We start from the raw sequence: 24,172 nt of genomic DNA on the forward strand, positions 1-24,172 counted from the left end.
GTGGAGAAGTCTGCTGTTAACCTAATATTTCTCCCCATATAAGTTAGGGCTCTCTTATCTCTTACTGCTCTAAAGATCTTCTCTTTATCTTTGGAATTTGCAAGTTTCATTATTAAATGTTGAGGTGTTGAATGGTTTTTATTGATTTTAGGTGGGGACTTCTCTATCTCCTGGATCTGAATGCCTGTTTCCCTCCCCAAATTAGGGAAGGTCTCAGCTACGATTTGTTCAAATACACTTTCTGGTCCTCTGTCCCTTTCGGCGCCCTCTGGAACCCCAATTATACTTAGATTTTTCCTTCTGAGGCTGTCATTTATTTCTCTTAACTTTTCCTATGGTCTTTTAATTGTTTTTCTCTTTTTTCCTCAGCTTTCTTCCTTGCCATCAACTTGTCTTCTATGTCTTCACTTGTTCTTCTACCTCATTAACCCTCATCGTTAGGACCTCCAGTTTGGATTGCATCTCATTTAATTGATTTTTAATTTTGGCCTGATTAGATCTAAATTCTGCATTCATGAAGTTTCTTGATTCTTTTATGCTTTTTTTCCAGAGCCACCAATATTTATAATTGTGCTTCTGAATTGGCTTTCTGACATTGAATTGTAATCCAAATTCTGTAACTCTGTGGCAGCGAATACTGTTTCTGCTTCTTTCTTTTGTGATGACTTCTTTCTAGTCATTTTGCTCAGTGCAGAATGGCTGTATGAGAAAGCTGAGTCAAGAATATCAAGCACAACCTAAGTAAATTTCACCCTAGATGATTCTGCTGAGGTCATAGATCAGAAATTGAAAACAAATGTCAGAAAACAAAAGGACCACTAAAGTGAAAAACAAATTTTAAAACAAAGTAATAAAAAATAAAAGGCCACAAATCTCAAAGAAGGAGAAGAAAAAAACGGGGGGAGATTGGGAGATGGTGGAGGGAGAATGTAGTCTACCTGACGGGTTCTAGAGGGCGATCCTCTTGGTTCTGAGTATATTACGTTCTGTATGTTAGAAGATGCTCAGTCTCAAATTTATATAAACCAGAAATACTAGTAGAAGGCCCTAACATTAACCACCAAAACATAAATGACATAAAAGAGGCAGAATGGGAATGAGGAATCTCAGAGAATGAACCAGCATGGCATACCACTTGGTTCTGGGTGCATGCTGGTCATGTTTTAGAAGGTATTAACTTCTGCCATTGTAGAACAAAATGAGTCAGAGAAAACAAAAGACACAATACAGAAAAAACATATATCTCCTAAAATTAAGTTGAGTATGTTGAAGGGAATCTGGAAGTTGAAAATATATCTAGGACCTGTAATTGTAGAAATATGAAAGTCGACAAGAACAACAAAATAAATAAATAAAATAAAAATAAAAATAAAGAAATATGAAAGTCAAAAGGAAGAATCTTAAAAATGAAGAGGTGGTAAGATGTTGTAGTTAAGATGGGAAAAGAGAAAAAAATGGAAATTTACAGTCTGATATAAAAACGAATTGTACTGGAAAAAGGAAGAAAAAAAATAGGAGGGGTCCCCCTCTGTTTCTCTACATTGTGAATCCCACGCCTTCCCCTGGAGCTTCCCAGAGCTGCTCGGTCCAGAACTTGCTCTTCCCCTGTCGGTCTAGCTGGTCTTCTGGGGGAGGAGCCTGCTGTGCCGATTCTCAGGTGTGTGCACCTGGGGGCGCTGCCTGGGGGAGCTGTTTACCCCATGAGGCCCCTGTTCCCTTGCGGTCCTGCCCCTCCTGGGCACCAGGTGACACCAGCAGGAACAACAACAGTGGCAGCGGCCAGGTCCCCAGCCCTGGAGTCAGCTCCCGCAGTAACTACCGCAGCTCCCTGTCCGCAGGGCCTGGATGCTCCTGGCGCGGGGCACTGACCTGCCCAGCTCTGGGGCATCCAGGGGCAGGAGTGTCCTCGCTGTCCTAGACCCTTCCGGCCTCCACCTGTCCCGAGGGGAGTGCAGGATTCTGGGTTGTGTCCCCGCACCCTGGGCTCCAGGGCCCTGTGCCTGGAATTGCGCTCCCGGGGCCACGCAGCCCCCTCCGGCCGGATCCCCCGCCTGACCGACCGGCTTCTCCCGAGACCCCGTGGGGTGCGCTCCAGCCCTTTACCCAGCTCGGCCCACAGTCTGGCCCGCTCTCCCCCGGGCTCCCCTCCTCCTATAGTGAATCCCGGGAACCTGGAGGCTCCAGTGCCCCTCCTGCGGTTCTGCCCGAGTTTTCTGTTAAGTGCCTTTCCATCTGGGAAGAATCCGGGGTGGATTTTTTTAAGTTCCTGCTCCTCTGGGGCTGTGCTTTCCTGTCCAGAGGCTCTAGCCGCCTGGCTTTAGTCTGGCTTCTTCATTCCCCACTTCATTCTTTTTTATTTTTTTCTGTCCTCCTACCTTGTTAGAAACGAAAACCCTTCTCTCTGTAGCATTCCAGCTGTTCTCTTTAAATCTCAGGTCGAATTCATAGGTTTTCAGGATGGTTTGAGAGAAATCTAGCTAAGTTGGTGGGGACAGGTGAGTTGGGGACCCTACTCCTCCACCATCTTCGCCAACCTCCTCAGGTGACCCTCTGGCTTAGAATATTACCCAGGAATAGAAGCCCTCTTTTCTTCCTCATCCTTCCTCAGGAGTCATATTTTAACTAAATGTTGCAGCTCTGATTCCAAAACTAGACAGGCTTGTCTTCTTTTGCTCACAGAGCTCAAAACACATCAGTGGCTCCCATCTCATTGCAAAAAGAGGGCTGGAGCTTGTTTCTTTTTCTAATTCTGGAGGAACATTAGGTATCTCTACCTCTGAGATATTCTGCTCCAAAGTCCTATATATGCCAGGATTGGATAACTGAGTCAGAAATGATCCCCTCCCCTAATCCCAGAGACACAGTTCCTGTAACAAAAATGAGCCATGGTCCCTCCTTCCTCCAGTTGCTTCCAGCTAACTCTCAAGCCTCACATCTGTCCTCTATTTTTCACTTTGTTCCATACACAGTAAGTTTATAGGAACATGGAAGACCCCAGGGAAAGACACCCACAGTAGAGGACCAGCACGTTTCTGGAAATGCTCGAAGAAATCTTTTAAAAATGTAAGCTTACAGCATAAATCTATGAAAGGTAAGGAATTCTCAGGCCTCCCAAAATGGAGAAGTCTAGAATTAGAGAACTTCATTTCTCCATTTCCTCTCATTTCTCCTGGTCCTCTGGACTCTTTGTAGCTAAGGAAGGGGAAATGGATAAGATCTGATACAAAACCATCTGCTTTGTTGGTTTCTAGAGTTAAACCTTTGTTCCAAAGTTCCTGGCCCAAGATGCCTGAAAAGAGCCAGTCTCTAGAAGGGAACTGGGATGAAGGGGTAGTCATAAAATAAATAAGGCCTCTGTCAAAAGTGACAAGCCATCCCCTTGAAAAAGATTAATGAAAGGTTCTGTTCTCTGGGGCTGGACTGTCTGGAAAGGAAGGAAATTTAAGTTAAGACTTTCCTGAGTATTCCACATTTGCACTGGACAATCTCCCTTAGGCCTCAATTCCTTCTCACTGCTGTCCTCCTTTAACATGAATACACGTAGGGAAGACTGCTTCCCAGCAAAGAAGGATCTGAGCTGCAGAGTGTCCAGAGTTTTCAGCAAACACTGCCAGGAGATACCCAAAGTCACTAGGTTACACTGAAATTTTAAAATTTATCCATTCTTTCTACCAAACTGAGAAAATTATTTCCAAGTTTTCAAGCATTTAATTTTGAAAAGAGTTTATTCAGTCATTTTTTCTCTTAACAAATATTTTTTGATCACCTACTATTTGAGAGTTACTGTATTGGAATTCTTTGCCCCTTGAAACTTATGTCTTATAAGTTTCAAGGCAAATCATAGAAAAATATATGGCAAAATGCTGGGTTATAAGTGCTAGGGAGAAAAATGAAGCAAAGTAAGGGGATGAAAAGAGTCTAAGGGTGATCATTTAGACAAGTTTATGATGGAAGAGCTCCCTGAAAAGGAAATAGTAGAGCAGAGTGAACCTGCCACTTGTGTATGTACAATAGAGGTTGCCAAGCAGAGGGAAGTGCAAGTATAACTCCTGAGGCAAGAGTTTGCTTTGATATGTTTAAAGAAGAGCAAGAATGCCAAGGCAAATGAAGTAGAATAGAGAGAAAAACAATAATAGAAACTTAAGTTGGAAAAATCTGTAGTGACCAGACCTACTAGAGCCTTCTAGACCATGACTGGGGAGGGGCAATGAATTTATTCTACATACCATGGAAAGCCATTAGGAAGGGTTTTGTTTTGTTTTTGGAGGGGGCAGTACAAAATATGCTTTATTTTTTTTAAAGGATCACTCTGGCTACTATCTGTAAAATAGATTATAAAAAGGCACAAGCAGAATCAAGAACAGTTAGGAAATGTTGCTGGTGACAGGTGCTTGGGGTTTTACTAAGGGGGTGGAAGTGAGGATACACAATGAGAAGGCATTATAGATACTTTTGCAGTAAGACCACAGGATTTTCTGGGATATTAGATGTGGATTGCAAGAGAAAGAACATTATCATTGATGACTCCGGAGTCATGATTGATTATCTGGGTACTTGGAGAGGCCATTTACTAAAATGTGTGGAATGCTGTGGAAGGAGCAGTTTGAGAATGTGGAGAATCAAATTTTTGACCTGGATGTGTTAAATCTGTGATGCTTTATAAAATCCAATGAAGCTGGTATGTAGGCTGTTAAATGAATGCACCTGGAATTGAGGGGAAAAGTCAGGGCTGGAGATACAATTTAGGAGTCATTATCATATAAAAACCACTATGACAGATGATCCTAGAGAGTGAGGGTCATCCAACAGTTAGAGGTTAAGGACAGGAGGACCTTTCAAAGGGGACATGATTATTACACTCAAACAAGGAATAAAAGACAGAACACAATTCACGGTATAATATAATGGGAAAAAAGATGTTGTTCGAGTTAATCACTCTTAATGTTGATAAGAATATAGGGTAACTGGCAATGCTACACACTGCTTGAAAAGGTATCATTTGGGAAAAAGCAGTTTAGAACCAGAACTTCTTAACTTAGTAATTCCATTTCCAGAAATAGTGATTTACTTATTCTTTAATTCATTTACTATTTATTGAGACTTTACTTATAGTGATTTACTTATTCTTTTATTCATTTACTATTTATTGAGACTTTACGCCAAGCTCTGTTCTAGTCACTGAGAATATAGTAGTGAAATAAATACACACACACACACACACACACACACACACACACACATACATCCTCACCTGTGCTTATATTCAAGTGAGGATCTTATTACAGTATTCTTTGAGTTAAAATTGAAGATAACTAAATATTTAAGGAAGGGTTTGGTTAAATAAATAATTTCTGTTCACATAATATATGTTAAGTAGCCCTTAAAATATGAGAAGAAATCTAATTATGCCAAATATTTATAAGTTACTGTGTAATAAATAATGATATTATGAACAAGATACACTGTATAGATTCATTTATAAATCATATTTCAATATGTGTGCACACATATATAAGCATACTTGTGCCAGGAAAATTCACTGAACTACTGGATTTTGAGTTTTTGTTATTACTGTTGCTGCTATAGGAATAAGTGGGAAATATTATTCCTCCCCATCTTAATATGTGTTGGTGTGTTGAGTTTGAGCTCTACAATTTACATTATCTCTTGGGATTTGACAGATCAATGCATAAGAGTGAGTGTACAGGCCCAAAGGAGGCTGGTGTAAGGGTAGGAGCTACCTAATAGGAATCTAAGTTCATGACCAAAATGGAAGATTTCCAAGTCCAGTAGATAGGGCTGTTCCAGATGTATTTAATTTTGACAAATACAAAAAATTCTCTCAGATCTATATGAAAATTATAAACATATAAGTCTTATAAATTTATAGTTTACATAATTATACATTTATAATTATATTTTGGTCAATAAAGAATAAAGAAATAGAAATGGTTGAAAGCTATACTAGAATAACAGTGGTAAAATTATGATTTATCTTTATTTTCTTTGGTTACATTTTTTCCTACAGTGAGCATTTATAATTTTGCAATGTATTTCAAGTACAGTGAAACCTCAGAAGAAAGACGTATCACTTTGGCTAAGATACTCAGGGAAGACGCTTTGGAGAAGATGGGATTTGAGTATCAGAGTTCTAGGGGTAGAAATAGGGATGGGTGAATAATACAGGGGCAGGCAACACATTCACAGATGCAGTAGATCACAGGGACATGTTCAGGAACTTACAGAAGTTTGGTTTGTTGGAACATACATTCTCTATGTGGCACAGGCACATACTGTTTCTAACATCCAAGGTTGTTGCCTGAGGGTGGGGTCTATGTGCAGGATAGTAGGGAAAAAGCATGTAAAAATGCTTCCCTCATTACCCTCCCTACATCTCTCAGAGTCTTGTTTCTATATGGTTTCCTTCCTTCAAAATCATGCAATAGTAATGTTCAACTATTTCCTTAATAAATAATATATTATTTGAAATATAAGTAAAATCATTTAAATTTTAAAATGCCAAACCCTGCATACCCAGAGATGCTGTTTCTAAGATGGGTCCATTGTTTCTGTTTTTGCTTTTGTCTGCTCAAGCAATTCTTTACAGGGGGATTTGAGAACCCATGATCTACTAAATTCTAAAACTCCAACCTCATTAGAGCTTCAGTTTAAATTCATAACTAAAAACTCTTTAAAACTCACTTCAGGGGCACCTGGGTGGCTCAGTGTTTGAGCATCTGCCTTTGGCTCGAGTCATGATCCCAGGGTCCTGGGATGGAGTCCCACATCAGGTTTCCTGTGGGGAGCCTGCTTCTCCCTCTGCCTAAGTCTCTGACTCTCTGTGTCTCTGATGAATAAATAAATAAAATCTTTAAAAAAAAAAGCACCTCACTTCAGTGCAGTGTTACAATACCTTTAGGCTCATTTTAGAGCATGTTGTGAACTGTCCATCTTCCTGGCTGTCTTTTTAGCCTTTGGGTTTCACTCAAACTGCTATTCCTCAAGAATGTGGCCTTTAGCCCTAATCTATATACATTAGGATCTCTATATCATTGATGGAATCTCAGCATTTCCTACAGGACTTTATAAAAATACCAAATTCCTACATCATTTTATCAAAATCTTTTAGTATGGAGCCCAATAATCTATTCTATTTTCAAAGCTACACCAGAGATTTGGATGCAGCTAGCCCAGCACTTCCCTACTGGCCCTAGAGTTCACCAGCTTCTCCTTTGGTCTACAAAGAATCTGACAGACTTAGTTTCTTCTCAGCCTGAACTATTCAGACTTCTTTCCTACTATGACCTATTTATACCTTAACCTTCTGCTCCAGGCTCACCCATCTAGGTACTCTCCAGGTTCCCATCCCCATGGATAATGTAGCTCTGAAGTTCATTCATGAAGGAATGAACAAGATACCTTTGTATAACTTGAAGTGAGGAATATAGCTTTCTCAACTTGGGCACTAAAATCTCTGCTAACTGGCTGATTAAAAATGTTGCTATAGAACATCTTAGGGGCATCCCGGGTGGCTCAGCGGTTTAGCACTGCCTTCGGCCCAAGGCGTGATCCTGGAGACCCGGGATCGAGTCCCACATCGGGCTCCCTGCATGGAGCCTGCTTCTCCCTCTGCCTGTGTCTCTGCCTCTCTCTCTGTATCTCTCTGTGTCTCTCATGGATAAATAAATAAAATCTTAAAAAAAAGAACATCTTTAGTAACACTAACTTTGAAGTACCATATGTCTTGAAGATGGTAAAAAAACAAACAAACAATAATATGAGAGGAATTTGAACATTGCCAATGATATATTTAAGTATAATGGCCCAGAGAGTGGGAAATGTTAGCTAGCCAAAAAAAATATGGCATCTCTGGCAAGGAGCAGCACAGAGCTTATGTTAATCCTTCTGACTCTAGCATCATTAATCCAACAACAATAGTACATGAATGGGAGCTATCATTACTCCAAGGGCAAGTCAAGATTTAAAATTATCCTGAACTGAAATGCAACATGTGGCAGTTTAAATTCCTTCTTGATAATTCAAGAAGGAACAGGTAACATATTCAAACCATGAAGTAAGACAACAGTACCTTATTCTCACACAGTACCAGAAATGGAATCCTGAAAGGTAAATGTCATAATCAGGAAAATACAAATCCTTGAAGCAAACCAGTGCCTGGACTTAGTTAATAACCAGGTGGAATGTATCAGTCTGTGAGGGTCAGGTGCATTGAGAATGACAGCTTACTGTTTTGTAGATACTTGTAAAATATTCATAGGAGCACAAATTTCTACTGACAAGTAAATACTTCTGATTTTGTTACCAAGGGACATTAATACTGTATTATTTAGCCCTAAAAACTCTTTCCCAGTTGGGATTTTGTAACATCAACCCCTATTAAATATTTGAGCAAACACCCAAATTTGAGAAAGGCTCCAAAAAACCTTTTGCCGTAATAACTAATCTGGTTCCAACTTTACTTTGATATATTTCTCCATGAAAGTTAAGGCACATCCATATTGATGAAACTACATTCTGCAATCAAAAATAATACTAAGTGTCATTTTTGAAAAGAAATTAGTACAGAATCACACTGCTAGTTAAGGCAGATCTAGAGTTTAAACTCAAGTCTATCTGATTTTAAGACCTGTATTCTTGACTACTCTGCTACTTTGCCTACTTCCAAATGAGTAAGAATTTATAATCATGGAAAAGACTTATTTAGGTATTTCACATTGGTTGTATATAAATGGGAAATAAGTTTATGATAATGACCTCATTATCATTAGTCCTTAGGTATATACAAATAAAAACTATAATGAGATTCAATTACACACATTCCAGACTAACTAACAACAACAAAACTCACAAAAAACAGTGTTGGTGAGGATGTGGAGCAACTGGACTTCACAGACATTGCTGGTGAAATGAATAGTGGAAATATTTTTTGGCAATAGCTGAAGTCGAACAACTTGATACCCTATAAATGCTGAATACCTCATGACTAGTCAGTGCCATTCCCAGATACAGTCAATTCTGCAGTAACACTTGTTTTGTAAACTTGAATTTGTTTCAGTTTGATTGATTTATTAGGAAAACAATTAGAGCATAATAAGAATTTCAGTTATCCTTACAGATAGTTTTACAAGATAGAAATACAAGATGAAGTAGAAACTATACCCAGCTGAACCAATCCATGAAGGAATACACAAAACACACTCACCTACCTAAAACATCTACCAGCTACCTCAGTTCACTGGGTGTGTTATACTACAAGGTTGTATTTTATTACCCCTCTGTAATTACAAACTTTTCTATATAAGCAAACACACACTGAATATCCCAAACATATCTGAGTGTGCTGGCTCAAACTGCCAAGCACTAAAACCAAAAAAGGACAATACTATTTATATTGAGAGAGTACCTTGAACAAATCCTGAAGAAGTGGCTTTTTAGTGCTATTAGTTGCTGGTTTAGTGATTTCAAGCATCACTATAATTTCCAAAGCCTTCAGCGCTCCAGTGAAACCACAAGTGCAGATGAGAAAGCTATAAAAGGATCTCTCTAGTAGTGATCTTAAACTTAATTGAAGAGGAGGGTATCATTGACAATATTTTTTAGTGTTCTGCCCTTATTCCCATTTTTCTCATAATTTTATGGGTTTTATTGTGACATTTTCCTTGGATTTTTTGGAACACATACATTATAACAGAACTGTATATACCCAAAATAAATGAGTGGGCATTTGTACTTAAAACATGTGCAAAAAACAAATAAACAAACATAACAGTTTTCCTAACGTTCATTACAGTAGAATGGAGAAAAAAGGTATATTTAGATAATATTTTTTAAATGATGGAGAAGATTTAATTACTGCTAAGCGCAACAAACTAGATAAATCCCACAGAAATTATGTTGAGAAGGCAGTCAGATCCCAACTAGTATAGGTATGTGTGTGTGTGTGTGTGTGTGTGTGTGTGTGTGTGTTAAAATCATATGTAAATTATTTTATTGTATGAAGTTCAGGAATAGAAAAAAATAGTCTTTGGTGATAGAAATAGAAATTTTGGCCTAACATTGGTGGTAATTGACTTGAAAGAGGGCACAAGTTTTTGGTGTACAAGAAATAATCTGCATCTTAATTAGGGGGATGGTTTCAGAAGGGTATTGTAAAAATCCATCAAGCTTTACTTAAAATCTGGTCATTTTATGTATATTAAACCTCAAATTTTTTACAGAAAAAAATTATTTTAAAATATGTGAAAAATATATAGAGAGAATTAAAATACACAGTAACAATGACATACAAAGTTGGAGGTAAGAGTAAAGGAATTAAATGATCTAAGGCTTGGTATTGTCCAGAAATGATGTAATTAACATTAGATTCTCTCATATTATATATGTATACTAAAATTTCTAGCCTAACCACAAAAAATACTAATAGATTGCATAATGTAAAAGCTAATATAGAAGAGAAATTGAATAATAAGTGTTACTGATTCTAAAGCAGTAAAAAAGAATAGAAAAAGGAACAATGGAGGTAGGAAAAATATAAATTATATACTTTGATAGTAATTAAAATTCAAATATATCAATTATTATGTCAATGATAATTAATTAAACGTCTAGATTAAAACACATATTTTCAGACTATATAAAAATTCCAAAACTCAGTTATATGCTGTTTATTTTTTAAAATATTTTATTTATTTTTTCATGAGAGACACAGAAAGAGAGAGGCAGAGACATAGAGGAAGAAGCAGGCTCCATGCAGGACTCCAGGATCACGCCTTGAGCCTAAGGCAGACGCTCAACCACTGAGCCTCCCAGGTGTCCCTGCTGTTTATTTTTTATGCTGCTTATTAAAGATGGTTTGCAAGTTAAGAGTATGAAACGACTGAAAATAAAAAATGCAAAAGGATTTACCAGATAACTAACTAAATGTAGCTGATGTCATTATATTAATATTAGAATAGATTTTACGACCAAAAAATTAGTAGGGCAAAGGGACAAAGTTTATATTGACAAAAGTTCATTTCGTGAGGAAATATAAAAATCTTGAATTTATATATACCAATAACCTAGGCTCAAAATTTATAAAGCAAACTTTTATAGAATAAGAATAAATGAAATTACAGAGCAGCCCCTGTGGCGCAGCAGTTTGGCGCCGCCTGCAGCCCAGGGTGTGATGCTGGATACCCCGGATTGAGTCCCACGTCAGGCTCCCTGCATGGAGCCTGTTTCTCCCTCTGTCTGTGTCTCTGCCTCTCTCTCTGTGTCTATGAATAAATAAATAAAATATTTTTTAAAAAAGAGAGAAATTATAAATCTTTAATTGTATGGGGCCCCTGGGTGGCTCAGTGGATTAAACATCTTCCCTCAGCTCAGGTTATTCCCAGGGCTGGGATTGAGCCCTGCATCAGGCCCAGAGCCTACTTTTCCTTCTCCCTCTGCTGCTCCACCTGCTTGTGCTCTCTCGCTCTCTCTCTGTCAAATAAATCAATAAAATCTTTAAAAATTTTTTAATTGTAAAAGGATTTCAGCACATCACTCAATAATTTATAGGAAACACTAACATAAATTTAGTAAGAATATAAACTATTTAAACACAATTTTTAAAAACTTAACCGATTAGATACATTAAAACCATGATATTCAAAAAAAGATATATGCAAAACCACATGGATAAAATGATGGAAATTATACAGCATATATTAGTTTCCAACTGCTGCTGCTAAAATTACCATAAATGTAGTGGATTAAAACAACACAAACATATTGTCTTACAGGTCCAAAGCTCATAGGTCCTAAATCAAGGTATTAGCAGGTCTAAGTTCCTTTTGATGGCCCTAGAGGAGAATCTGTTTTCTTTTTCAGATTCTAGCTTTGAAATAAATTTATAGTTTAAATATATATATTACAGAAAAAGAAAATGAAAACCAATCAAGCAGACATCCAAAGAAATTAGAAAAACTAGCAAATTAGACATAAAGTAGTAAGAAATAGATGAAATAGATAGAAACATAAACTAAAAATAATCTATAGTGTGAAGAGTTTTTTAAAGACTAATAAAGCTGATAAATACCTGTAAAGACTAATTTTTTCAAGATTTATTTATTTTATTTTAAGGAGAGAGAGCGCAAGCACAGAGGGGAGGGGCAGAAGGAGAGAGAGAGAGAAATGTCAGCAGGCTTCACAGTGAGCGCAGAGCCTGACAAGGTGCTTGTTCCCACAACCCTGAGATCACAACCTGAGCAGAAACCAAGAGTCAGTCGCTTAACCCACTGCCACTCAGGTGCCCAAAGACTAACTTCTAAAAAGGGTAAAAAATGTGTAGGTGGAGGATGCAATTACCGATCCTGCTGATATTAACAATATAACTAGAATATTATATACAAGTTTATGCCAATAAATTTGAAAAACTATAAAACATAGACAAATTTCTCTTTGTCAATATTGCTTAATAAAACATAGCTTTAAAAAGTAAAGAAAAAACAGCCTGAATAATCCAATAATTAATTATTAAAGACATTGAAATTATATCTTAAATTTCTCCCACAATGAGAACACCTAGCCCTATTATCTTCACCAATCACTTCTGCCAAATATTTAAAAAATAAATAACAACAATTACATACAATTATTCAGGAGAATAGAGAAGAGCACTTCTCAACTCAACTTATGAGTCCAGCTTAACCCTGATAACAAATTTTTATAAATATATTATGAGGAAGTAAAATTACAGGTCAATATCACTCATGGAGAGATAATCAAAGATACTAAGAAAATTCTATCAAACTAAATCCACCTCCTTATTTACCTATCTACATATCTATATATTCACCTACATACATCTATGTATGTATGTGTGTTAATACATATGTGTGTGGGTGTATATAAATACATATGTATATACATTTAATACCATTATAACCACTTGGGTTTATTCCTGTAGTGAAAGGTTGGTTTGATATTCAAAAAACAGGGGCTACTAAAAAAATAAATAAATAAAATAGCCAACCATCAAACAAAAAAACAGGGGTACCTAGGTGGCTCAGTCAGTTAAACATTTGCTTTCAGTTCAGGTCATGATCCCAGGGTCCTAGGATTGAGCCTTAATTTGGGCTCCCTGCTCCATGGGGAGCCCGTTCCTCTCTTTCCCTTTGCCTGGTGCTCCCTCTGCTTGTTCTCTCTCTCTCTGTGTGTGTGTGTCTCTCTCTCTGTCAAATAAATAAGTATTTTTTAAAAATTCAACAATGAAATTCTCCATGTTAACAAAATAAAAGAGAGAACCATGTAATCATATCAATTGGACCGAAAAACTTTTTGATAAAATTCATTCTTGGGGTGCAAGCATGCAGCCCGTTAAAAGTTTGATTCTTGGTCTCAGTTCAGGTCATGACCTCAGGTTTTTTGGATTGAGACCCACGTTGCTCCATGCTCAGCCGGGAGTCTGCTTAGGATTCTCTCTCCCTCTCCCTCTGCCCCCCTTGTGCTTGTGTGCTCTTACTCTCTCTCTCTCCAAAATTTAAAAAAAAAATCATTATCTACCTATGATTTCTTAAAACTTATCAAACCAGTGAATTAGTATTCTATTGCTGCCATAAAAATTGTGACAAACTTAGTGTCTTAACCAACACAAATTTATTATCTTGGAGTACTATAGATTAGAAGCTCAATACAAGTCTCACTGGACTACAAAATCAAGGTGTCCATGGGCTATGTTCTTTTCTGGAGGCTTAGAAGGAAAATCCATTTCCTTGCCTTTTCCAAGTAAGTCTGTCCTAATTCTTGGGCTCATAGCCTCCTTTCTCCATCTTCAAAGCCAGTAATGTTGCATCTCTCTGACTCTTCTTTCATCTTCACATCTTTTTAACTGAGCAAAGCTGAAAATGTTTCTCTGATTTTAAGGATTCATGTGACTAAGTTAGGCCTGCTTGGAAAATCTGGATAATTTTCCTACCTCAAGATCTTCAACATTAATCACATCTGCAATGTCCTGTTTGCCATTCAAGGTAAACATATTTGTAGGTTCAGTAGATGAAGACTTGCACTTCTTTGCGGGGTGGGGGAGACATTTTCTGCCTACCACAACTAGTAATAAAAGGGAACTTCTGTAATCTAATAAATAATACCTACAAACATCCACACCTAGGATTAAATTTAATATTGCACTATTAACAGCTTTCACTCTGCAACCAGAAATGCCACAGCATATCTTCAATGATCACTTCTGTTGAACACTGTACTGGAGATTCTAAGTGGTTTAGTAAGTCAAGGAAATATATAAAACTATAAGGGAATGAAAAACGTGCTATAATAATAAGTGATATATTTGAAGATCCAAAAGAATCAATGAGAAATGATAAGGATTATCATTTGTTTACAAGATTTCTGGATACCAGATCAATTTACAAAAATAATTGTATTTCTATATACCAGTAACAATTAGAATATGAAAAATTTTTAAGATTTTTAAAATTTATTTATTCATGAGAGAGAGAGAGGCAGAGACACAGAGGGAGAAACAGGCTCCATGCAGGGAGCCTGATGCAGGACTCAATCCTGGGACTCCAGGATCATGCCCCAGGCTGAAGGCAGGCACTAAACCACTGAGCCACCCAGGGATAAGTGAAAGGACATGCTATCTTTATGGATTTTTTTGTAGACTTTTACAATACTCATGAAATCCACAAGCTAATTTTTAAATACATATGAAATGCAAAGAGTCAAGAATAAGGGCAAGGTAAGAAAATCTTGAAGAAGAACCAACTGGAAAGAATTATCATACTGGATGTCATGAGTAATTCTTTTTTGTTTGTTTGTTTTGGGTTTTTTTAACACTATTTTTTAAGTAGTCTCCATGCCCAACATGGGGCTTGAACTCACAACCCTGAGATCAAGAGTCATATACTCTACTAACTGAGACAGCCAGAGTAATTTTTTTTAACATTGTAATCATTAAAAGAGTGTAAAATTGGCATGATGAAAACAAATAGAACAATGATAAAATATGAATACTCGGGTCCCTGGGTGGCTGAGCATCTCACTCTTGATTTTTGCTCCAGTCATAATCTCAGGGTTGTGAGGTCAAGCCCCACTTTGGGCTCTGCACTGGGAATATAGCATGCTTAGGATTCTCTCTCCCATTCTCTCTATCCCTCCACCCAAAATATGGATATCTAATTTGCAATGAAGTTGCAAAACTATGAGAAAAATATGTTTTTCAACAACAACATAGAGATCATTGAATATCCACATGGAAAAAAAATAATCTTAGTTTCCTTCTCACATCAAACACAAAAAGCCATCTATAAGAGGATAGTGGATCTAAATGTCTAATGAAACAAAAAAATAACCCTCTAGAAGATAAAATTAGTATTTTCATGAACTTGGAACAGAGAAAAAAATTAACCATAAATTAATCATAAAGGAAAAAAAGGATACATGTAAACATTAAAATTAAGAGCATCTATTCATCAAAAGACATCATTAAAAGAATAAAAAGAAGTATATACAGAAATCCTAGAATCAATGAGACAAGCAACTCAGTTGAAAAATGGCTGAGACCCTTGAATAGGCACTTACAAAAAGGAATTTATGATATCCAGAAAGTATGTGGTAAACAAAAAAAAAATCTAAGTAGTAAAATCACAATAAGCTCCACTGCATATCCATTAGAACAGTTCCTACTCCTGAGGTCTTGTACAGTGGGAGGGAGGGTCAGATGTCAAAAGTACTCAGTGTATAAGAAGTATTGAGAATGGGAGAAACAGAGGAAGGAGGGGCAGGAAGGCAGAAGAGTAGGGTCCCCAAGTCACCTGTCTCCACCAAAGTACCTAGATAACCTTCAAATCATCCTGAAAATCTACGAATTCGGCCTGAGATTTAAAGAGAGACCAGCTGGAATGCTACAGGGAGAAGAGTTCGCGCTTCTATCAAGGTAGGAAGACGGGGAAAAAGAAATAAAGACACAAAAGGCCTCCAAGGGGGAGGGGCCCCGCGAGGAGCCGGGCTGAGGCCGGGGCGAGTGTCCCCAGGACAGGAGAGCCCCATCCCGGAGGAGCAGGAGCTGCACCAACCTTCCCCGGGCGGAAAGGGGCCCGCAGGGAGGTGGAGCAGGACCCGGGAGGGCGGGGATGCCCTCGGGCTCCCGGGGACACTAACAGGCACCTGCGCCCCGGGAGATGCGCCGAGCTCCCTAAGGGCTGCAGCGCTCGGCGGGACCCGGAGCAGCTCGGAGGGGCTCGGGCGGCGGCTCCGCGGAGGGGGCTGCGGGGTGGGAGCGAATCCAACAGCGCAGGCCCCGGAGCACAGGGCGCGGGGACACAGCCCAGGATCCGGCCTCCCCCCGGGACAGGCAGAGGCCGGGAGGGCCCAGGACAGCGAGGACGCTCCTGCCCCGAGCTGAGCAGATCAGCGGCCCGCCCGGGAGCCCCCAGGCCCTGCAGAGGGAGAGCCCCGGAGTTACTGCAGGAGCTGACTCCACGGCTGCAGAGCTGGCCCTGCCACTGGGGTTGTTCCTCCTGGGGCCCCACGGGGTAAACAACCCCCACTAAGCCCTGCACCAGGCAGGGGGCAGAGCAGCTCCCCCAAGTGCTAACACCGGAAAATCAGCACAACAGGCCCCTCCCCCAGAAGACCAGCGACACGGACCAGTTCCAGGGGAAGTCAAGGGACTTAAAGTATACAGAATCAGAAGATACTCCCCCGTGTTTTTTTGTTTTTGTTTTTTTTCTTTTTGATTTCTAATTGCTTCCCCCACCCCTTTTTTTCACCTTTCTTTCTTTTTCTTTCTCTTTTTCTTCTCTTTTTTCCCTTTTTTTCTTCTTTCTCTTTTTTCTTTTTCTCTTTTCTTTCCTTCTCTCTCTCTTTCTCCTTTTCCCAATACAACTTGTTTTTGGCCAATCTGCACTGAGCGAAATGACTAGAAGGAAAACCTCACCTCAAAAGAAAGAATCAGAAACAGTCCTCTCTCCCACAGAGTTACAAAATCTGGATTACAATTCAATGTCAGAAAGCCAATTCAGAAGCACTATTATACAGCTCCTGGTGGCTCTAGAAAAAAGCATAAAGGACTCAAGAGACTTCATGACTGCAGAATTTAGATCCAATCAGGCAGAAATTAAAAATCAATTGAATGAGATGCAATCCAAACTAGAAGTCCTAACGACAAGGCTTAACGAGGTGGAAGAACGAGTGAGTGACATAGAAGACAAGTTGATGGCAAAGAGGGAAACTGAGGAAAAAAGAGACAGACAAAAGACCATGAAGACAGATTAACGGAAATAAACGTCAGCCTGAGGAAGAAAAACCTACATTTAATTGGGGTTCCCGAGGGTGCCGAAAGGGCCAGAGGGCCAGAATATGTATTTGAACAAATCCTAGCTGAAAACTTTCCTAATCTGGGAAGGGAAACAGGCATTCAGATCCAGGAAATAGAGAGATCCCCCCCTAAAATCAATAAAAACCGTTCAACACCTCGACATTTAATAGTGAAGCTTGCAAATTCCAAAGATAAAGAGAAGATCCTTAAAGCAGCAAGAGACAAGAAATCCCTGACTTTTATGAGGAGGAGTATTAGGGTAACAGCAGACCTCTCCACAGAGACCTGGCAGGCCAGAAAGGGCTGGCACGATATATTCAGGGTCCTAAATGAGAAGAACATGCAACCAAGAATACTTTATCCAGCAAGGCTCTCATTCAAAATGGAAGGAGAGATAAAGAGCTTCGAAGACAGGCAGGAACTAAAAAAATATGTGACCTCCAAGCCAGCTTTGCAAGAAATTTTAAGGGGGACTCTTTAAACTCCCCTTTAAGAAGAAGTTCAGTGGAACAATCCACAAAAACAAGGACTGAACAGATATCATGATGACACTTAACTCATATCTGTCAATAGTACCTCTGAACATGAACGGGCTAAAAGACTCCATCAAAAGGCGCAGGGTTTCAGACTGGATAAAAAATCAGGACCCATCTATTTGCTGTCTACAAGAGACTCATTTTAGACATAAGGACACCTACAGCCTGAAAATAAAAGGTTGGAGAACCATTTACCATTCAAATGGTCCGCAAAAGAAAGCAGGGGTAGCCATCCTTATATCAGATAAACTAAAATTTACCCTGAAGACTGGAGTGAGAGATGAAGAGGGACACTATCTCATACTTAAAGGATCTATCCAACAAGAGGACTTAACAATCCTCAATATATATGCCCCAAATGTGGGAGCTGCCAAATATTTAAACCAATTAATAACCAAAGTGAAGAAATACTTAGATAATAATACACTTATGCTTGGTGACTTCAATCTAGCTCTTTCTACCCTCGATAGGTCTTCTAAGCACAACATCTCCAAAGAAACGAGAGCTTTAAATGATACACTGGACCAGATGGATTTCACAGATATTTACAGAACTTTACATCCAAACTCAACTGAATATACATTCTTCTCAAGTGCACATGGAACTTTCTCCAGAATAGACCACATACTGGGTCACAAATCCAGTCTGAACCGATACCAAAAGATTGGGATCGTCCCCTGCATATTCTCAGACCATAATGCCTTGAAATTAGAACTAAATCACAACAAGAAGTTTGGAAGGACCTCAAACACGTGGAGGTTAAGGACCATCCTGCTAAAAGATGAAAAGGTCAACCAGGAAATTAAGGAAGAATTAAAAAGATTCATGGAAACTAATGAGAATGAAGATACAACCATTCAAAATCTTTGGGATGCAGCAAAAGCAGTCCTGAGGGGAAAATACATCGCAATACAAGCATCCATCCAAAAACTGGTAAGAACTCAAATACAAAAGCTAACCTTACACATAAAGGAGCTGGAGAAAAAACAGCAGATGGACCCTACACCCAGCAGAAGAAGAGAATTAATTAATTTCGAGCAGAACTCAACGAAATCGACCCCAGAAGAATTGTGGAACAGATCAACAGAACCAGGAGTTGGTTTTTTGAAAGAATTAATAAGATAGATAAACCATTAGCCAGCCTTAGTAAAAAGAGGAGAGAGAAGACTCAAATTAATAAAATCATGATTGAGAAAGGAGACATCACTACCAACACCAAGGAAATACAAATGATTTTACAAACATATTATGAACAGCTGTACACCAATAAATTAGGCAATCTAGAAGAAATGGACGCATTCCTGGAAAGCCACAAACTACCAAAACTGGAACAGGAAGAAATAGAAAACCTGAACAGACCAATAACCATGGAGTAAATTGAAGCAGTCATCAAAAACCTCCCAAGACACAAGAGTCCAGGGCCAGATGCCTTCCCAGGGGAATTCTATCAAACATTTAAAGAAGAAATCATACCTATTCTACTAAAGCTGTTTGGAAAGATAGAAAGAGATGGAGTACTTCCAAATTCGTTCTATGAGGCCAGCATCACCTTAATTCCAAAACCAGACAAAGACCCCACCAAAAAGGAGCATTACAGACCAATATCCCTGATGAATACAGATGCAAAAATTCTCAACAAGATACCAGTCAATAGGATCCAACAACACATTAAGAAAATTATTCACCATGACCACGTTGGATTTATCCCCGGGACACAAGTCTGGTTCAACACTCGTAAAACAATCAATGTGATTCATCATATCAGCAAGAGAAAAACCAAGAACCATATGATCCTCTCATTAGATGCAGAGAAAGCATTTGACAAAATACAGCATCCATTCCTGATCAAAACTCTTCAGAGTGCAGGGATAGAGGGAACTTTCCTCGACATCTTAAAAGCCATCTACGAAAAGCCCACAGCAAATATCATTCTCAGTGGGGAAGCACTGGGAGCCTTTCCCCTAAGATCAGGAACAAGACAGGGATGTCCACTCTCACCACTGCTATTCAACATAGTATTGGAAGTCCTCGCCTCAGCAATCAGACAACAAAAAGACAATAAAGGCATTCAAATTGGCAAAGAAGAAGTCAAACTCTCCCTCTTCGCTGATGACATGATACTCTACATAGAAAACCCAAAAGCCTCCACCCCAAGATTGCTAGAACTGATACAGCGCTTCGGCAGTGTGGCAGGATACAAAATCAATGCCCAGAAGTCAGTGGCATTTCTACACACTAACAGTGAGACTGAAGAAAGAGAAATTAAGGAGTCAATCCCATTTACAATTGCACCCAAAAGCATAAGATACCTAAGATTAACCTAACCAAAGAGGTAAAGGATCTATACCCTAAAAACTATAGAACACTTCTGAAAGAAATTGAGGAAGACACAAAGAGATGGAAAAATATTCCATGCTCATGGATTGGCAGAATTAATATTGTGAAAATGTCAATGTTACCTAGGGCAATTTACACGTTTAATGCAATCCCTATCAAAATACCATGGACTTTCTTCAGAGAGTTAGAACAAATTATTTAAGATTTGTGTGGAATCAGAAAAGACCCCGAATAGCCAGGGGAATTTTAAAAAAGAAAACCATAGCTGGGGGCATCACAATGCCAGATTTCAGTTTGTACTACAAAGCTGTGATCATCAAGACAGTGTGGTACTGGTACAAAAACAGACACATAGATCAATGGAACAGAATAGAGAACCCAGAAGTGGACCCTGAACTTTATGGTCAACTAATATTCGATAAAGGAGGAAAGACTATCCATTGGAAGAAAGACAGTCTCTTCAATAAATGGTGCTGGGGAAATTGGACATCCACGTGCAGAAGAATGAAACTAGACCAATCTCTTGCACCATACACAAAGATCAACTCAAAATGGATGAGAGATCTAAATTTGAGACAAGATTCCATCAAAATCCTAGAGGAGAACACAGGCAACACCCTCTTTGAACTTGGCCACAGTAACTTCTTGCAAGATTCATCCACGAAGGCAAAAGAAACAAAAGCAAAAATGAACTATTGGGACTTCATCAAGATAAGAAGCTTTTGCACAGCAAAGGATACAGTCAACAAAACTAAAAGACAACCTACAGAATGGGAGAAGATATTTGCAAATGACATATCAGATAAAGGGCTAGTTTCCAAGATCTATAAAGAACTTATTAAACTCAACAGCAAAGAAACAAACAACCCAATCATGAAATGGGCAAAAGACATGAACAGAAATCTCACAGAGGAAGACATAGACATGGCCAACATGCACATGAGAAAATGCTCTGCATCACTTGCCATCAGGGAAATACAAATCAAAACCACAATGAGATACCACCTCACACCAGGGAGAATGGGGAAAATTAACAAGGCAGGAAACCACAAATGTTGGAGAGGATGTGGAGAAAGGGGAACCCTCCTGCACTGTTGGTGGGAATGTGACCTGGTGCAGCCACTCTGGAAAACTGTGTGGAGGTTCCTCAAAGAGTTAAAAATAGACCTTCCTTATGACCCAGCAATTGCACTGCTGGGGATTTACCCCAAAGATTCAGATGCAGTGAAACGCCGGGGCACCTGCACCCCGATGTTTCTAGCAGCAATGTCCACAATAGCCAAACTGTGGAAGGAGCCTCGGTGTCCATCGAAAGATGATGGATAAAGAAGATGTGGTTTATGTATACAATGGAATATTCCTCAGCCATTAGAAACTACAAACACCCACCATTTCCTTCAACATGGATGGAACTGGAGGGTATTATGCTGAGTGAAATAAGTCAATCGGAGAAGGACAAACATTATATGGTCTCATTCATTTGGGGAATATAAATAATAGTGAAAGGGAGTATAAGGGAAGGGAGAAGAAATGTGTGGGAAATATCAGAAAGGAAGACAGAACATAAAGACTCCTCACTCTGGGAAACGAACTAGGGGTGGTGGAAGGGGAGGAGAGTAGGGGGTGGGGGTGAATGGGTGATGGGCACTGAGGGGGACACTTGACGGGTTGAGCACTGGGTGTTATTTTGTATGTTGGTAAATTGAACACCAATAAAAAATTAATTTATTAAAAAAAAAGAGATAATGGGAGAAACACCATGGTGGAGGGTATAGCACACTGACAAGAGACACAGAACTCTCTAGCAGCTACCTTTAAGAGGAAAATGTGCAGATTGAGAAAGACATTAAGAAAGATGTCTGTGGAATGTAATGTGTAAAACTTGTCCATATCTCCGAAAGTATAACGATAGTAAAGAACTTTGGTATTATTTAAAACTTCTGAATCAAATTGTTATTTTATCATTTTTAGGTATGTTTGCTTGGATGCTTTGTAAAATCTATGGATGGACAAAAGCAGGTCGTACAAGTGGCCACTCCATTTAGGTTAAACCTGTAAAATGCTTAATAGTCCTAATTAAACAGAAAGTAATATTACAATTCTTATCACATCCTATTAAATTTGTTATTTTGACTGCCTCACCCATTATTTTCTATCTTATTCATTTCTGTATGCCCATCACCTTAAACCTCTCTGTAAAGTTAGGTGCTCAATCAATATTCGTAGTATAGATTATCTGAAAAAAACTAGGTAGATGATGGGTAGAAAGATTAATTCATAAAAAAAAGGATGGATGCTAAGATTGTTCACATCAATTTTATGGGGAAACACCTTATCATGGTCAGCCTGGAAGATAAATGTTTGCTTATTATAGTAGGCCTTGTATTTTCCTTCTTTGGGACTCTGTTAGTGTTTGGGCCTCCTCACAGGGGCCTTGTCCTCAATGGCAGGCAGTGGAGTAGCCTGCATTCAAATTCTCGTTCACCCAAAGATGTATCCACCATAAAGTTAGTGATGTGAAGTCTCAGGGCACCTTACAACCTCTCCCAAAGTCCTGTATTTGTATTTTATGTTTGAAAATTTGCATTCTATTTCTGAAAGAGATTCCCAATATTGTAAAACAAAATTTTTGGATTCCACTAAACGTGGATCCAAACTTGGCTCCACCAATTACTGGCTATGTGACTTGGATTCAGCATATTTATCTATGTGTCTCCATTTCTCCATTTGTAAAATAGAATAAAGCTGTCAATCTATTCCATAGCATTGTCTTGAGTTGAATAAATACATGTAAAATGTTTATAGCACAGTGTCATACACATAGTATGCGTGTTCACTGTGCATTGGCTTCTTTAACTCCCTTTGTTGGTCATTTCTTATCTTCATTTTTTGTGACTTCTGTCAGGTTTAGGATCACCTTTCTCTTTGCAAATTTAGCCTATGGCAAGATTCTCTTTAAACCTTAATCCCTTCCCCTTGAACCTGCACATTCTCTTCCATGAGCCTCTTCAGTTGTTTACAATCTGATTTTATCAACTTCTATTTGTTTTTTGAAACCTACCAGACCTGTTCATTACTTAAAGGACATGAAAATTTTGGTTTAATTTTCTCCCCCAGGAGGCATCTAAAGATTAGTTTTCTAAATAATAGCAAGGAGAAAAAAATAGCAAGGAAAAGAAGATGGATATTATCCTCAAACTTTTGTCATAAATAACATTCTGAAAACTTTCCAACATACCATCTATAGAACTGCACCACTTGCTGAGATTCTATCTTCCCTCTGAAATTTTGATCTTTTCAGATATATTCAACCCCTTGAATAGTGATGCCTTTGAGTCAACTGTGGAACAGACTCAGCACACATGGATTTTTGCTGGTGGACTTGTGTAGTTCCTAAAACCAAACTAAAACCAAGGCTTGCCTGATACTGTTCATCTCCATTCAGATCTTCAATGCAGTGTGGGTAGCAGTTGAAATTATGTTGCAGTGATTTATTGGCTATTGGCCTTCAAATGATATCAGTTGCTAGCATAAATAGTTATTGCTGATTTAGTAAAAATTGTTTAACAAATATCTGCAAACATTTACATCAAACTAAAATACTGGGAAGTCCTATAATCAAAAATACATGATGGAATAAAAGATAAAAAACAGCCTGTAAGCATCTTCACCATATTCCATTATTCTTTGGTATCAATTTCCATGATACCCTTGACCAATATGTGACCATCATTTTAAAAATACTGATTTTGGGGGGTCTGGGTGGCTCAGCTGGTTAAGTGTCTGCCTTTGGCTCAGGTGTCCTCGGATTGAGCCCCATATCTGGCTCCATGCTCAGTGAGGAAGACTGCCTCTTCTTCGCCCTCTCCCTCTCCCCTTCTTCATGCTCTCACTCTGTCTCTCTCAAATAAATAAATAGAATCTTTTTAAAATACAATGATTTTTAAACTAAAATATACATAAATATCATCAT

At 38.7% G+C, this 24,172-nt stretch overlaps 1 protein-coding gene across 1 annotated transcript in view; it reads right to left on the reverse strand.

Moving 5' to 3' along the window:
• Positions 1-24,172, reverse strand: part of LOC121488759 (olfactory receptor 6V1-like) — a 263,041-nt gene that overhangs the window by 41,367 nt on the left and 197,502 nt on the right. The window lies entirely within an intron of this gene.

The sequence above is a fragment of the Vulpes lagopus genome, chromosome 4, assembly GCF_018345385.1.
Source record: "Vulpes lagopus strain Blue_001 chromosome 4, ASM1834538v1, whole genome shotgun sequence".
Taxonomy (NCBI): Eukaryota; Metazoa; Chordata; class Mammalia; order Carnivora; family Canidae; genus Vulpes; species Vulpes lagopus.